We start from the raw sequence: 15,139 nt of genomic DNA on the forward strand, positions 1-15,139 counted from the left end.
TGTTCAAGTAGCCTTTTAAATATTCCCTAGTCACAATTACTTATTAATAAAACAGTGACCATAAAGCAGTCTTTTTTTTTTTCTTTTTTCCTGTCCTTTCATCTCAAGCTGTTGCCTTGTTTTTATCTATTCTAATCTCTTCTGCCCTGGAAGGTTCTTCTCTAACCACAGCTTTTTGAGCAGACAGGTTAGCAGGGGGATGAAGAATAGGGCTCAGGTGAGAGACAAGAAGCCTGAAGTCTGATTGACCTGCACTTCATATTTTCTGAGTGCTTATGCTCTGTTGCAGCTCATTCAGTTGTTGGCATTATTTAGGTTGCATCTCAAACACAGTAGAAACAGAAGAGAGACAAAAAAGAATACATTTACTTTGAAATGTAATAACTAAATTCAGTTTTTATTAGATTTTAGCTTCTGGACAAAAACTTGGTATTCAATGGAAAAGAAGGCATTTGTTCACTATTAATTGATTATGACCTGCTAACACCACTGGGTCAACTTCACCATCAGATTCTCAAGCTTTGTATAATTTCTGATGGTGAACTGGCTGGTCCCTGGATGATTTCTGGGCATTTGTCTCCTGAAATGCATCTGCATTTATCTTGGTTTTTCTCTCTTTTTTAAGCACCAGCATTTAGTTCTTTGAAGATTTTTTTTTTTAATTTCTTATTTTTCAGTGACCTTAGGTTTCTCCCCTGGGTGGGAATTTTTTTTTATTTGATTTTTTTTTTCAGACAAATTTTTAAACAATTTCCCTCCTTTCCAGAGCTTTTTACTTACTTCTCCCTTGCTGTTAACTTCCCTTTAGTTTGGTGGGGCTAATGGAGAATAGGAGAGGTCTGGGGCCACTTTCATTGTTACGGAAGTAAAAAGAAAGAAAACTTGGCTTAGAAAGCAAGTTGTTCTAATGGCAAGGAAAATATTCAAGTTGAAACCTCACAGTATCTGCTTTGCCCTCCTCCCTACTGGGTTCCAATTAGTTCAAAGTACATTTTTATTTTTTATTTTTTTGTAGCACTGTTTATAAGGCATCAGGGAAATGATGTTTGCTCTCTGCCAGTAACAACGATGTTTAAATATACGTGTAACAAGAATGAGCCAGTTTCTACCCCCAGAAAAGGGCTTCTTTGCATGTGCTCTACATAATAATATGTCTTTAGTGCTGTCATAATTTATTTCATTATTGCTTCATGCATACATACATTGTAATTATCAAAAAAGTTTATGCTGAGAAAGTCACCGATGGCTTTATTATTTGCATGCCAGTTCTTTAAAATGGATTTCCATTGCACAATTCCTTTTAAAATAAGTTTTTGCACTTTCTTATAGTGAAAAAGGATGAAACTTTCCAAGTTGCAGGTCCAAGGAAGAAAGTCCAATGATTAAGCTTGAGAAATCTATTCTCCTCCCCTTCACTAAGATTTTCCAGGGGCAGAGAACATCTGGAAGGGATACAGTGTCTTGGAAATGCTACTTAAATCTTCATTGCTGAGAGGCTTACTAAAGCAGTGGGGTACACAGTGACAGAACAGGTATCGGCAGTGCTTTTAAACAGGTAGTTATGACCTGATGGTTTAATTAAGACTCATACACTTAATTCTACCATACATGACTTGTGGGAATTTATCAAATTTGTTTAGATGTTAATTTTATTCAGTAATCCTGTGTGATCCCAAGAAGATAACGTACTAAAAGTAAGGGTGGATGCTCTCCAACCAGTTTAAATTAACTCTGTCCATGTTGAAAAAAACAGACTTCCTCTAAAACCTTCATGTAGCCATAAACTTTTGTGAAGGGAACAGTGTACTGAAGGAGTTAAATACAAAGTCATTGGAATCTAATAACCCTCACGCTGAAATCCAGCACCTCCACCTATTAAAAATGGAAACTTGGACAAGTGGTTTCATCTTTTTTAACCTCAATTTCTGTGGCCACACAGATGCTCTAAGGATTAAATAAAAGAAAATTAAGTGCATAACACTTTATTTGTATCCATTAAAAGGAAATTATTTTAATTCCTCCTATTATGATTATTCTGATAATGTGGTTTTTTTAGTATTATTGTGTGCATCATATAAAATAGTTTTGTTGCCTTGTGTCTTTTTTTGTCCCAGCATTGCTAAAAATAAATAGAGCAGGACCTTGGCAAAATCATAACATTAACATAAAATGTTCATCACTTTATATTTTATTGTATTATATCTTCTATTTTTCAATCACTCCTACCACTAAAATACACACATCAAAAATTATCTAAAATTATTTGCACAAGTTTATTTTGTTTAAAAGTGAAGATAAGACCCACTTCCTACTCCCCCACCCATCTGTTTATTCTATGGCTTCCGATTTTTCTTAATTTCAAAAGCAATCTTTAATTATATGATCAGATAGATGGCCTACACGGTAAGTTTTGGGACCTTACATTCAAAGTGTCTTGGCAATCAAAGACCCTTTCCTGTTTTCCTGAAAGAATGGAGTGAAAAGGAAAGTATAAACAAAGATAAATTTTTTTCTCACAAATTCTCCACTCTGAAGTACCCTGGCACTCTGCTCATACAGTTAACAGTGAAAGTGATTGTGTTGGGATTCCCTAAATTTAATACCATGGCTATTTGCTTTCTAGATTAAAGCTAATATTAGTCTGGGAGTGGTCCAGACATAACTGTGATGAAGATCACTTTTAATGGTTCCCTTCTTTTCTCCTATGAGCAACCCTCTCTATTTACTTCTCACCAACAATTCTGATCCTTTCTCTGTTCTCAAGGTGCCCAAGCCTCCCACTTAAATGCGCTATTCACCTCTCAGAGTACTTAAAGCCCTAATTTGTCTTTTCTCTTCTCCTGTATCTTATGCAATCCAAGAAGGGTACACTCCCTCAGGGATACATTTTAGTTTGTACCAAGGTGTTAATGGATCAATAACTAATATGTCCCATTTCAAGACAACTTTGTAATCCTAGCAGTGTCTCTCAGTGAGAATTTCAAATATATGGGAGAAGAATGAAGATCTGGGATACATACTGGGATGATACATGCTTTTTAGCAATATTTATTTATCCAATAATTTATTTTTCAAATACATCGTAATTGAGCATCTAAGGTTTAGCACTGCCAGTATAACAACAATATAGAATCACTGAACTCAAGCTCTGGCAATGCAGTGAGCTAATACTAGAAAGGGAAACAGTTTTTATGTTTATCAAAGAGATCCATAGAGGAGATTTTACTCAAGCAGAACAATCTAGCCCACTGAAAAGAATCACCAAAATCTTTATATATATATATGTGTGTGTGTGTGTGTGTGCTTTTGTGAGTAGCTTTGTTCGTTACTTCTAAAGACAAAAATATGAAAAGATACTGACCCTGAAATCTCTTGGGAAATGTGTTCATACTGCAAAAGCAGGAAAGCACATGCCTAAACATTTGACCATTGGATGAATATCTTCATAACTCTTTAGGAAATAATTATCTTTTCATTCAGTCAAATGCCTTGCAGACATCTTTAAGGCCTTATTAAAGCCAGTTTAAAAGGAAAAATACACACATTACACAAATTCAGGGAAATGCTTGGAGGTATTCATTCTATATTAGAATATCATTGTCACACTTTGTAAGTATCAAGAAGAGTTTATCTTCATGATCCTTTCAGAATTACCCAGACTCCTCAGGCAATGACATTTTAAAGAGGATTTGGCTGAGAATAAAAGGCTTTTGATGAAAAAAATTAATTTATGTCAGAACTGCACATTCCAAAAAGTAGCCATCTGGGAAGTTACACTGTTTTGTCGTTGATATTCTCCCTGGCTCAAGTGGAAGCTTGCCCTTGGGACCTTTATATCCCACCATTATAGGCCAACATAAAAGTACAACAAGTTTTGTTCCAATAAAAAAATTCTGGATAATTATTATAATTCATTATACATGAACAATGGATTATATTATTATTATTATTTTCAGGGCAGACTATTTGAGATGAGAAAAAACTTTAGTTACCACCTAGTCCAGTACCTCTCTTTACAAATTGGGACCACAAAAGACACCAGACTACTCTCTTAGCTTTGGAGCCAAAATTAAGACTCTTTTCTTTTTTTTTTTTTTTTTTGAGACGGAGTTTCCCTTTTTGTTGCCCAGGCTGGAGTGCAGGGACGCCATCTCGGCTCACCGCAACCTCCGCCTCCCAGGTTCAAGCGATTCTCCTGCCTCAGCCTCCCGAGTAGCTGGGACTACAGACATGCGTCACCATGCCTGGGTAATTTTTTTGTCATTTTAGTAGAGACGGGGTTTCTCCGTGTTGGTCAGGCTGGCCTCGCCCTCCCTATCTCAGGTGATCTGCCCGCCTCGGCCTCCCAAAGTGCTAGGATTACAGGCGTAAGCCATCACTCCAGGTCTAATTAAGACTCTTAATTTACTCCTTCTACTGTCCATGGCACGAACCTTATTGGTTTTGATTTATCTTTTCATATTATCGTATCAGTATTACAGCAAAATGAATATAGATAATAACATGAATAATAAAATACCATAATATTACTTCTAGAATTATATTATTAAATAATATATTATTTATACTGTTATAGTATAATAGAATATTAATAACTTTAAAATAAAACAAATAATGAAAGGGAAATTGAAAAAATTATCATGATAATGTCTGAAGAAAGATCAGATAAAGAGAAATTTGTGGCCAAGGATTATATTTCCCATATTTATTTTTAATGTTTTACCAGTTATTCCTTTTTAACTTGCAAATATACTGAGAAATAATTATCCTACAAGAAAGTTGGTGCTCCAAATTTTTAAATACCTCACCTCAAGATTCATGGCTTCAACAAATGCTAATTTATTTTGCACACAACCTGAAGATTGGTCAGAGCTCCAGCTGCACATTTGATCACTTTTCATGGTTATATTTTACTTTCTGTATACATTTTTGTAGTAAACATGTATGAAATAAGAATCTAACAGTATAAAAAAGTGCTGATTTAATATATTAATAATTAGCTAATTAATGTTGTGTCCAGGAAATCACAGAAGTGATTATCTAATTCCTTAAAAGGCCTCCTAAGTTATTTCCAATAAGTACTTATTTTATCAGACCAAAATGGAAGCATAAGTCAGAAAAATAAATGTATAGACTTATTCCATTCCTGGCATATTACCTGCTACATTGGCACAATCTTGGAAATGTATAGGGCATTCAATAGTTTTTCCTTGATTAACAAGAGACTACAGACTTTAAATTAGGTCTTCTTTCATTGGTACAGTGGAGGGTGCCTCGTATATAGTACAGAAAGGAGAAGAACAGGCTGAGAACAACTGCAATACAGAATAGAATTTGCTAATTAGCTACTATGACTTAAAACTTCAAATTTTTCTGTTAATTTGATACACAGAGTGGAGTAGGATGGGATTTGTGGATGTCCAATGCCTCAGAATGTTGGGATGGCTTTTCAAGAAACCATCATTACTATCTAAATAATATGGGAACCATAGTATATGTCAAATTCTCCAAACGAGTATTGTCCACTCTTCCTGAGTGCTGTCTTCATACACTCTTGATTCAGGGGTCAACAAAACAACAGCAGCAGCAGCAGTAATAACAACAACTACAAAAGCAGCATCAAAAACTATCCACTTCTCGGTTACCTTTCTGCCAATAAACAAATGTAAAATATTGATCGCAATGGAAACCTTTTGTAAATAGCAATCCTCAAGTCTTGCGTCTGGCAAAAAAAGTGTTATTAACATTTAAAAGTTAAAAATATTTGTGACTTTTGGTACTTAAAACACTTATTTTTCTTAATCTTTTATCTGGAAGTGACGTTCTTAAGAGAATAAATTCAACTTAATTTTGTTCTACCATCAGGTGCATGATTTCAGTATGATGGCCAGGCCGTCTGGCTTCCATTTTCACAGGACACTAGAACTGTCTTCTTTCTTCATTCCATATATTTAGTTTAATTCTCATAATAGCCTATTACATGTCACCACTAGACTTCTATAGAAATTTCTATTTGAGATTGCTGGTTTAATTGAGGTAAAATTGAGATAGATAATTACTGCTAAATTTTGACTAGATATTAGCATTAATTTCAATTGACATTTTGTCTAACAAAAATGATAAAAAACAAAAACTTTGATGAAGGTTTCAAATGCTTAATATTTTCTCTAAGTACCAGGTAATTGCCTTTTCATTATTTTTGCTATTGTTTTTATTTATTGTGTTTGCATGCATGTTTGTATCAACTAAATGGGCCAGTCAATCTGGTGAAAAGGGTAAAGTTACTTACATGTGCATTTTCAGGCACAAACTCAATTTACCTTCAGCGACATAAAACATCAAAGGAGGGAAGCATGAAACATATATAAATAAATGTGACAAGTTGGCCAAAGACCATTTATCATCCTGGGAAATGAAGTCACATGATTTATAGTGCAGTAAGCATTTTCAAAATGTGACTTGCAATTGTCTTAAAATCAACAATATGTTCTATTCTGATTCTATTAATTTGAAAGCAAATCAAAATATAGCAAGTTTGTTTTCTAATCATTATACTTATGCAGGATTTGAAATTTAAATTTGGAAGTAAAGAAAAAGGTATTCCAGAGAATTGTAATTGAAAAGGATGCTTACTACTATAATTTTTTATTGAAAGTTCAAGCATTCTTCAAACACCAAGTTTTATGAGACAGAGTGTAAATGTTGATATCCTGAGAGATAAATAGCCCTACATTAAAAATTAGAAACAAAGAACTTCATATATGAGACTGGATAACCTCATTTATTTTATTTTTAAAAAGGTTGCATATCTGCAAATCAAATATCCTCTGAAGAAGAAAAAATGCATTATTCAACACAGTTTTTTTTTCTTTAATGGCTTTTTTTCAGAAGCCTTAAGGTTTCAGATTTTGCATGTAAATAGTAATAAACATTAGTAATGACAATGAATAAAAATGAATGTAAATGGGTTTAATCTGACCGGTGTGATCCTGTTCAATCCTGGCTAACCAAATTCTGAAAGGAAATTTTGAAAACGAATGTGGAGTCTGAGAGATAAAAACGGTGAACCTCGGTATCTGCTAGTCTGCTGTTCAAATGGATAAACCTATGGAATGATGAGACAGGGGAGTTTGAAGAGGCTGTCTGATGCGTCACTCATTTCTCTACTCACAGATGATGGAGAAACAAAGCCCTGCGAAGAAAAACTATGTCTGCTTTTCCCCTTTGCATCAAGATATTAGAGTCAACTTTATTTGAGCCAATTGTTTTCTCAACTTCACACCCCATTCTATTGCAGTGCCTGCTCATCAAAGAGGAATGACAGATCCTCCTTCATCAACATGTTTTCCTTAGGAATGGTGCCAGGATGCAGGGCATAAGTGAGAGGACAGTCCCCTTGGTTATGAGGTAACTAAAAATAGCCACCTTTGAAAGCCATCAGAGGTGAGTGCGAAGTTTGCAATCAGTTGTCCTCTTTGCCAATGTCAATCTTCTATTTCTAAAATAAACATTTTAGGAGATAAGAAATCATAAGATAGTTTGATCTTCATTCAGTCTAGATGATTGAAAGATTCTAGTGAAGGACAGCAATAATCAAAGGCTAAATGAGAAATACACAGCAGAAGATAAGCATAGTTTATGGACAGAGATAAAAGGACAAAACGTCCATCTGACATTTATTATAGCAAAACCTTAAAAATGTACACATAGATGTTTCATGGAGCCCTGGATGAGTCAATATTTATATTTTCTAGAAGGCCATCTTCCTGAACATCTGTATTAGAAAACAGGTCCTGAGAATTCTGTAATATTGTCTTAGACCCACCCGAACTTTATAAGGTGAACTTCTGGAATAGCTTTACTTTTCTCACATCATTAGTTTTCAAACAGTCTCTTTTGAGTTTCTCTTTCTTGAACCTGGCAGAACCAGAATATCTTCTTACTCACTTTTATTCAATAACAGTCTCATCATGAGGTATGAGTCAGAAAAGTCTGATATAAATTAAAACATTGTTTTCATATTCAATTTAAAGTCAGGTCATTTTAGGCTTAACTTGGGCTAAGAAACCTAAAGTGGAGAACGGCAGCATGGTCAGATTCTTTACTATTCATTGGCCTCTTCTGTTCCCTCTCCTCTACTTACCTATTGTCTCCAACTCAACCAGTATAAAAGTAAAAGTAAAGAAATATCAATTTCTTACTTGACTGATGTGTCATGTGCTAAAATGTTTTTTTGGTGTGTCAGATGCCAAAATACTCTTTCTTATCTCTTGGGGTGTTTTGGGGGGTCATCAGGGACCACCACCTACTGTCCTCCTGGAGGGCTTTCGACTTTACTGTGTTCTGTGGTTGATCCGCCTCTCAATTGGCTACTAACTACCTTTGCCTTAGCTCCAGCTGCTTGTGGGACATCCTGTACAGGCTCTTTCTGTTGTGGTCATCCAGCCCTGGGGAGGAAAACCTGTAGCCAGGATTGTTGCCAGATGTTTTAAGTTTGGCTTTTTGAGAGGTTCTCACTGCCTACCAGAAATTGAGATATTTGTGCCGTGAGTAGAAGTGAATTGTGTTCTTCACTCCTTGCTTTGCCATATCAGGCAATTCTATCCAAACGTTTGCCACTAAAGCTTGCCAGGTCAGAGTCAAGCACTAGCTTCTGCATTGTCTGAACCCCAGAACTACTGATGTAGTCGTCCTCCCCAAATTTGATCTGAAATAGATGAGTTGCCCAATACTCATTGACTTGTCTCCAGAGAAATTCTTACTATCTGTCTTGTGAATCCTTAGCCTTCTCTTTAATGATCTGGTGGTGGGTGATATGTTAAAGGTGTCTGACTCAGCTTTACAGTATTTTCATGTGTTCTCTATGGCTATAACCTGAATATTTATGTTCTCTTAAATTCATATGCTGAAGTCCAGCCCCCCAAGATTATGGTATTAGCAAATGGAGATTTGATGTGGTGATTAGGGCAAGAGGTGGAGCCCTCAGGAATGAGATTAGTGCCCATGTAAAATAGCCAACTTCCATCATTTGAGGACAGAACAAGAAGTCACCGTATATCAGCCTGAAATGAGGCCCTCACAGACACCGAATCTACCAGTGACTAGATATTGGACTGCCAGGCCTCCAGAGTTGTGAAAAATACATTTCTGATATTTTTGGACACCCAGTTTATGTTTTTTTTGTTATATAGCAGCCTGGATGAACTAAGACAATATGGACGGTCCAGCACCAATAGTAAAACTCTGCCAAAGCAGATAATTGGCTTAGTTTCGACTTTACATTATGTAATACATAGGTAGGACATTTTGCAATGTGACACAATAAGTGATAACTATTTGGAATTAGAATTGTCTCTTTGAAAGGGATACCAATCTTAATTTTAAAATAATTTTCACATTTATTTAGTTGAATCTCACATTCCATATTTCTCTCTTCTTCCTTCCCTACACACCTATACTCACTCTAAACTTATTATCCATGGATAATAATGCAACACGGGAACATGAATCTCAATAAGGTTCACTTGATTTCAAACAGAAATGGCAGGCAGGAGTCGGGGAGAAGCTAATAAATAGATTCAGAAGCACCTTGAGGCATTTAAGGCCTGAAGGTATAAAAACTATGTATTAAAAAACAATAGCACAAGTAAGAGAAAAGTCAAAGGTAAAAGTCACTCATTTCATCTGCTTCAATCTTCTCAGTCTCTTGGGTTATCTTTATCTGAAGTTATGTCTCATTGTTTTAGATAGCTTCTTGCTCATTCCGCAACATGTGCATGTGTCTCAAACGTGCTTGTTCATGGCTTCTAGCAATTCTGTTGGAAGAGGATTTCCTAGCAGCATCTCTAGCATATGTGAGCTAAAAATTCAATAATGTATTATAACTCCTTTTATATAATACTGATAGGATGCAGACAGCAGGTATAACTTAGAGTGGTTATAGGTCCAGTTATCACTCGTATGTTCAATTAAATTATGACAGGTCTCATTCTTTGATATTATACCATGAATGACACGGCTTTAAGGCCATTTTCATGGAGCCCTGAAATATCCTAAAGAAAGGGAAAAATATTAGTAAGAATGCCTACAGTGAGACAAAGCTCTATCTGATGAAGTAAAAACATGGCAAACAACAGCTCATCATTCAATAATTAGCAAACTAAAAATTTGTGTCCTAGTTAGCCTTCTATTATTCTAACTATTTGCTTTCAGTCAAAGATTCTTTCCTGACTGTATATAAAAATATATTTCCTGAGTTTTGCTCATGTAAAATGCAACTTCAGCAACACTGTGAAATATGCATATGCATTAATTATCTTGACAGATACAGTCAAAGCAGAAACCCTGAGTTTAATATGTTGACATTTTAACCTTCATTAAGGAGAAATAATTTTTTGCTTGAAATTTTTCTGTCCTTCTATTGACATTAACCACTGTGTTGGCACTTGTAGCCATGTGCTGATCTGTCAGTCAATCCATTCTTAGCATTTTCGTGTCCGAAGGTTGGCTGACCCAAAAAGTTAACAATAGTAATATATTCTGATGATGATGTTGTTTGAGATCTTGGTGATTTTTATTGCTCATTAAGGGACAGGACCTCATGTTTACTTGAATGTCCTGCTGTCATCTCAAATTTAAGAACTTTTTTTTTTTTAAGCACCATTATTGACTGGGCATGGTGGCTCATGCCTGGAATCCCAGCACTTTGGGAGGCCGAGGCAGGCGGATCACGAGGTCGGAAGATCGAGACCATCCTGGCTAACACGGTGAAACCCCGTCTCTACTAAAAATACAAAAAATTAGCCAGGCGTGGTGGTGGGTGCCTGTAGTCCCAGCTACTCGGGAGGCTGAGGCAGGAGAATGGCGTGAACCTGGGAAGCAGAGCTTGCAGTGAGCGCCAAGATCACGCCACTGGGCTCCAGTCTGGGCAACAGACTGTATCTCATTTTAACAGTGAGATACAGTCAAAGAAAAAAAAAGCATCATTATTTCCTCTATAATCAATTATTCCTTCAACTAATGTTTCTTTAGTAAATTTGTACCTCTCAAACAAATAAACATTAAGCCATTATTATATGATACAAAATTTTCAATCTTGTTAACAAGCTACACTTGTTTTCAAAAATAAAATTTCTCCAAGGAAGCTAATGATGACAGCTATGTTGCAATGAATAAGAACACCTAGAATGATTTGATGAAAACCATACTCAGGTAGTCATGAGTTTGCTATTGAGTTTCACTTCAATATTATTGCCATGTTTTATTTAATGAATCCATATTTGTAAAACTATATGGAAAAATAGCTGACACATAAAAAGAGCTAGATGAATGTTTATTAAGTTAGTAAAAAATAAAGCCTCAAACATGAAAGGCTGAAAGGGAGGAGAAAGACGTCTACAAATATTGATATAAAAGAACATTATGTTAAGACTATCTTTTTATTTCCTTACAGGTGCTCTGTTTAGAAAGATGACACAGCCTTTAAAAAAGTCCAGGCATAGGTATAGAGTGTCTAGACTATAAGAAAGGCAAAAGGACAAAAAGCTACCCTCTGGGAAAATAAAAAAAAATGTTACAAAGTTCATGTTTCACAATTAATGCATACACCAGCGGACATTATATATATGTTTGGATATGGTCTTTTTATCAGCAGTATATAGGCAATGATTAATGACTAAATTGCAGCAGAAATGCATGGCAAGTAAGATGGATGAAAAAATTCATGAATTTTTCTCTTCTTTAATGACAAATAATCTTTACTTAAAGATAAAGATGTTTATACCTTTTGGTTAATTAAGTTGTCTCAATCATAGAGGTAGTTTGATTGAATGTTAGTATACTATTTTAAAAAATAGGAGATCTTAGGCATAAGGACCTACTTTAATGAAAAAATAATTAGGCTTAAGAATGCAAGTGCAAATGGAAGCAGATTCACAATATTATTTTAATATTAAAAATTGTTTAGCTGCCTACCAGGTGCCTGCACTCATTCTACGACTCACGATACATTGCATATATAATACAACTCTGGCCCCATCCTATGAACTTTAAAGTCTTATGTAATCTGGCCTCTGTCTGCCTCTTTGACTTTGGCTGTTGACACTCTCCCACTTACTGACCATGCCTCAGCCTCACTTGGCTTCCTTCAGTTCTTTGAACATTTAGAGCATCTTTTCACCTTAGGCCATTGCATTGCCCATCTTGCTGCCTAGGGTACTCTTGTGTGTACTGTCTTGAAACATCCTTCTCTAACCATCCTAAATATACAGCCACCTTCCCCAACCGTGAAGACCCTTTTTGTCATATAATCCTATTTAGTATTCTTCATAGTATCTATTCCTAGCTGAAAATATTTTTATTACAATAAGCATAGAAATTAACATTCATGAGAGCAAAAACTTGTCTAGTTTGTTATACCACTGTATCTCTGGACCCTAATATTGTATCTGGCTCCAAGAGAGTGTCTAATTAATATTTTTAAGTAAATTGAAAAAGAAATGAGATACATTTCTTGTATTGAAAAAGTATGAAAATTATTTTTGCCCCTCTCCTAAATATTTTCTGTTGATCATGCACAGATCCTGAAGCTACCAAATAAATAAAAATCCAGATTAATCACAATCAGATAAGATCTATGATCATTTTTGTAAGGGCAAGCAATTTGGAAAATTTTGCAAACTGATTTTCCTGGGAAAGCTGTTTTTTCTTCTCCTTAATCTATAAATCCATTGCATCTATATCCATGTAGGAATCCACGCATGTCTCTCTCCAAAGCACAAGAGAGAAAATACTTCCTCTTGGGATTCTCTATTTTCTGCTGATACCAATCTAACTTGGCGAGATCAGGAAAGTGTATTTCCTTCCCAGGCCATGTTTTTAGAAGGCTTCAGGCTAAAATGATAAAAAAAACAACAACAATAAAAATATATTATCTCTATGAAAAGATTTTTTAGGGAGCTTGTACAGTTTGCTTTATACTCCTTGTTCTCTGTTTTTTAAGGATAATGAGACTACCGAGTCCTCACCTCTAGACATATGAATACTTAGGAATATGATATTACTCTTGGGAGCTGGATAATTCTCCATGGTTCATCTTTATTTATCTCGATATCTCTAGAGATATTCTTCATAGTCATTCCTCGTTTTCAAAATTCAGCACACAAACTTGTCCTCCAGGGCTCCTGAAGTTTATCAGAAACAAAGTATCTTCTTTTGTTGGGTAGATATGAGTGGTTTTTATTTCCTTGAAGGAAATCAAATACATTTAAAACAAAATACATCGCTCCTTTAGCATTATAGAAAACTTTCAATGCTGTAGGTCATATAAGTATTAATAATTACAAAATAATCACTGTCTTGACAATAGGATGGTTTTCAAATGTGTTTTTATATTACATCCTTCTAAATGGAAATGTGTGAAGAATTACTACTCTTGTGGATTGCTTCAAAAACACTTTGCCAGGTCATTAATTGTCAGAAATCAGAATATTTAACTGTATATTGAAATTACCCAATATATGTATTCAGTGTATATGTATTTAATATACTTTTTAGTGCACATATGGGCACACATTATTCATATTTGAAAGGAACTGAGAAAGACAGAAATCTGAGTATTTTACAGAATTTATGCAAATAAAAGAGATGACTGCTGGAAGCCAAATTAGCATCTGACTTTTAAGAAGAAACCCTCTTAAAGACAGTTTGGGGACAATCTAGAGAGTCTATATTAATTATTGCTGCTGGCAAAAGCCTAAATATAAATGATAGCCTTTTGATGTGTATATTAAGTATTTGTGGGCACATGATATTCCTAAGACATGATAAGTAACGGGAAAACAGAGCACTGAATCCCATCTATAAGAAGTTTTGATAATATTTTTATCCCTGGTAGTCATAGTAGTAAAAGTTTTATTGAAAAGTGAAGAAGTGGATTTGAGATATTTTGCATAATGATAAACAAAGTATATCTTGAAAATGAGAGTTGAGTATTTGGAAAATGTTGTTAATTCTATCAATTCTTTCTGTCACAGGCTATTACTATAGGGAGCAAAATAAGTTTTGAAAGAATGTGAAATGTAAACATTGATGATAATGTTTTTTAGGTCACTTGTTTTGAAGAAAATCATCAGAAGAACTTTGAACTATAAGATATTGACTATTAAATCATGTTATTTTCTTCATTTGTCAAAATTATTGGCATGTAGCAAATACTTGAGACTTTGAATTGAGTAGATTTTGAGTAGATTTATGAATGAAATCAAAGGACACACAAAAACAGTGTAATTCACCCATCTGGAGACTCTACGTATGAGTTTGAAAACTTTTAGTATGTATGCCAATTAGTCCATCCAGCCAAATAGGCACAACAATTTTCTGATAATAAGAAAAATAAGACCAAGAAGCTAGCTGGAATACTAAGAAAAACAACAGAGGGAGTTAAATTCTTCATTAAAATCGACCACTTCTAGAGGCCTTGCAGGAAATATTAAAATAAGTTCTTTAATGAGAATGAAAATGATACAGGTCAGAAACTTGGATCTGCATGAAGATACACCTTAAAAAAGGAAGAGCATCAGAAAAATGAATAAGTGAAGGTAAAATAAAAATTTTTTTTTAGTTTTAATTGATCTAACAGGTTAACATGTATTTAAAATAATGATAACGTGCTTGACTATATATATAGTGTATGTGTGTGTGTGTGTATGTATATGCTTATGTATGAGATAAATGAATATTTGCATTCAATGCTATAATTTTTTTCTCTAATATTTGCTTTCACTGCCCCCTACAAATTTTGAAAGATTATAGCTCCATTTTCATGTGGTTCAAAATATTTTTTAATTTCTCTGGAAAGTTCTTCATTGATCCATGTGTTACTTCAAAGTGTGTTCTTTAATATCCAAGTATTTTGAGTTTATTCAATTATCTTTCTGTTACTGATTTCTAGTTTAATTTTATTGTGATCTGAGAATATACACTGTATGATTTATATTTTTTCTGAGTAAGGTGTGTTGTATAGCTCAGAATGTGGTCTATCTTGGTGAATATTCATTATGAGCTCGTGTTCTGCTGTGGACTGAAGTAGTCAGTAAATATCAATTATGTATCATTGACTGATGGTGTTGAACTCAGCTGT

The sequence above is a fragment of the Pan troglodytes genome, chromosome 13, assembly GCF_028858775.2.
Source record: "Pan troglodytes isolate AG18354 chromosome 13, NHGRI_mPanTro3-v2.0_pri, whole genome shotgun sequence".
Lineage (NCBI taxonomy): Eukaryota > Metazoa > Chordata > Mammalia > Primates > Hominidae > Pan > Pan troglodytes.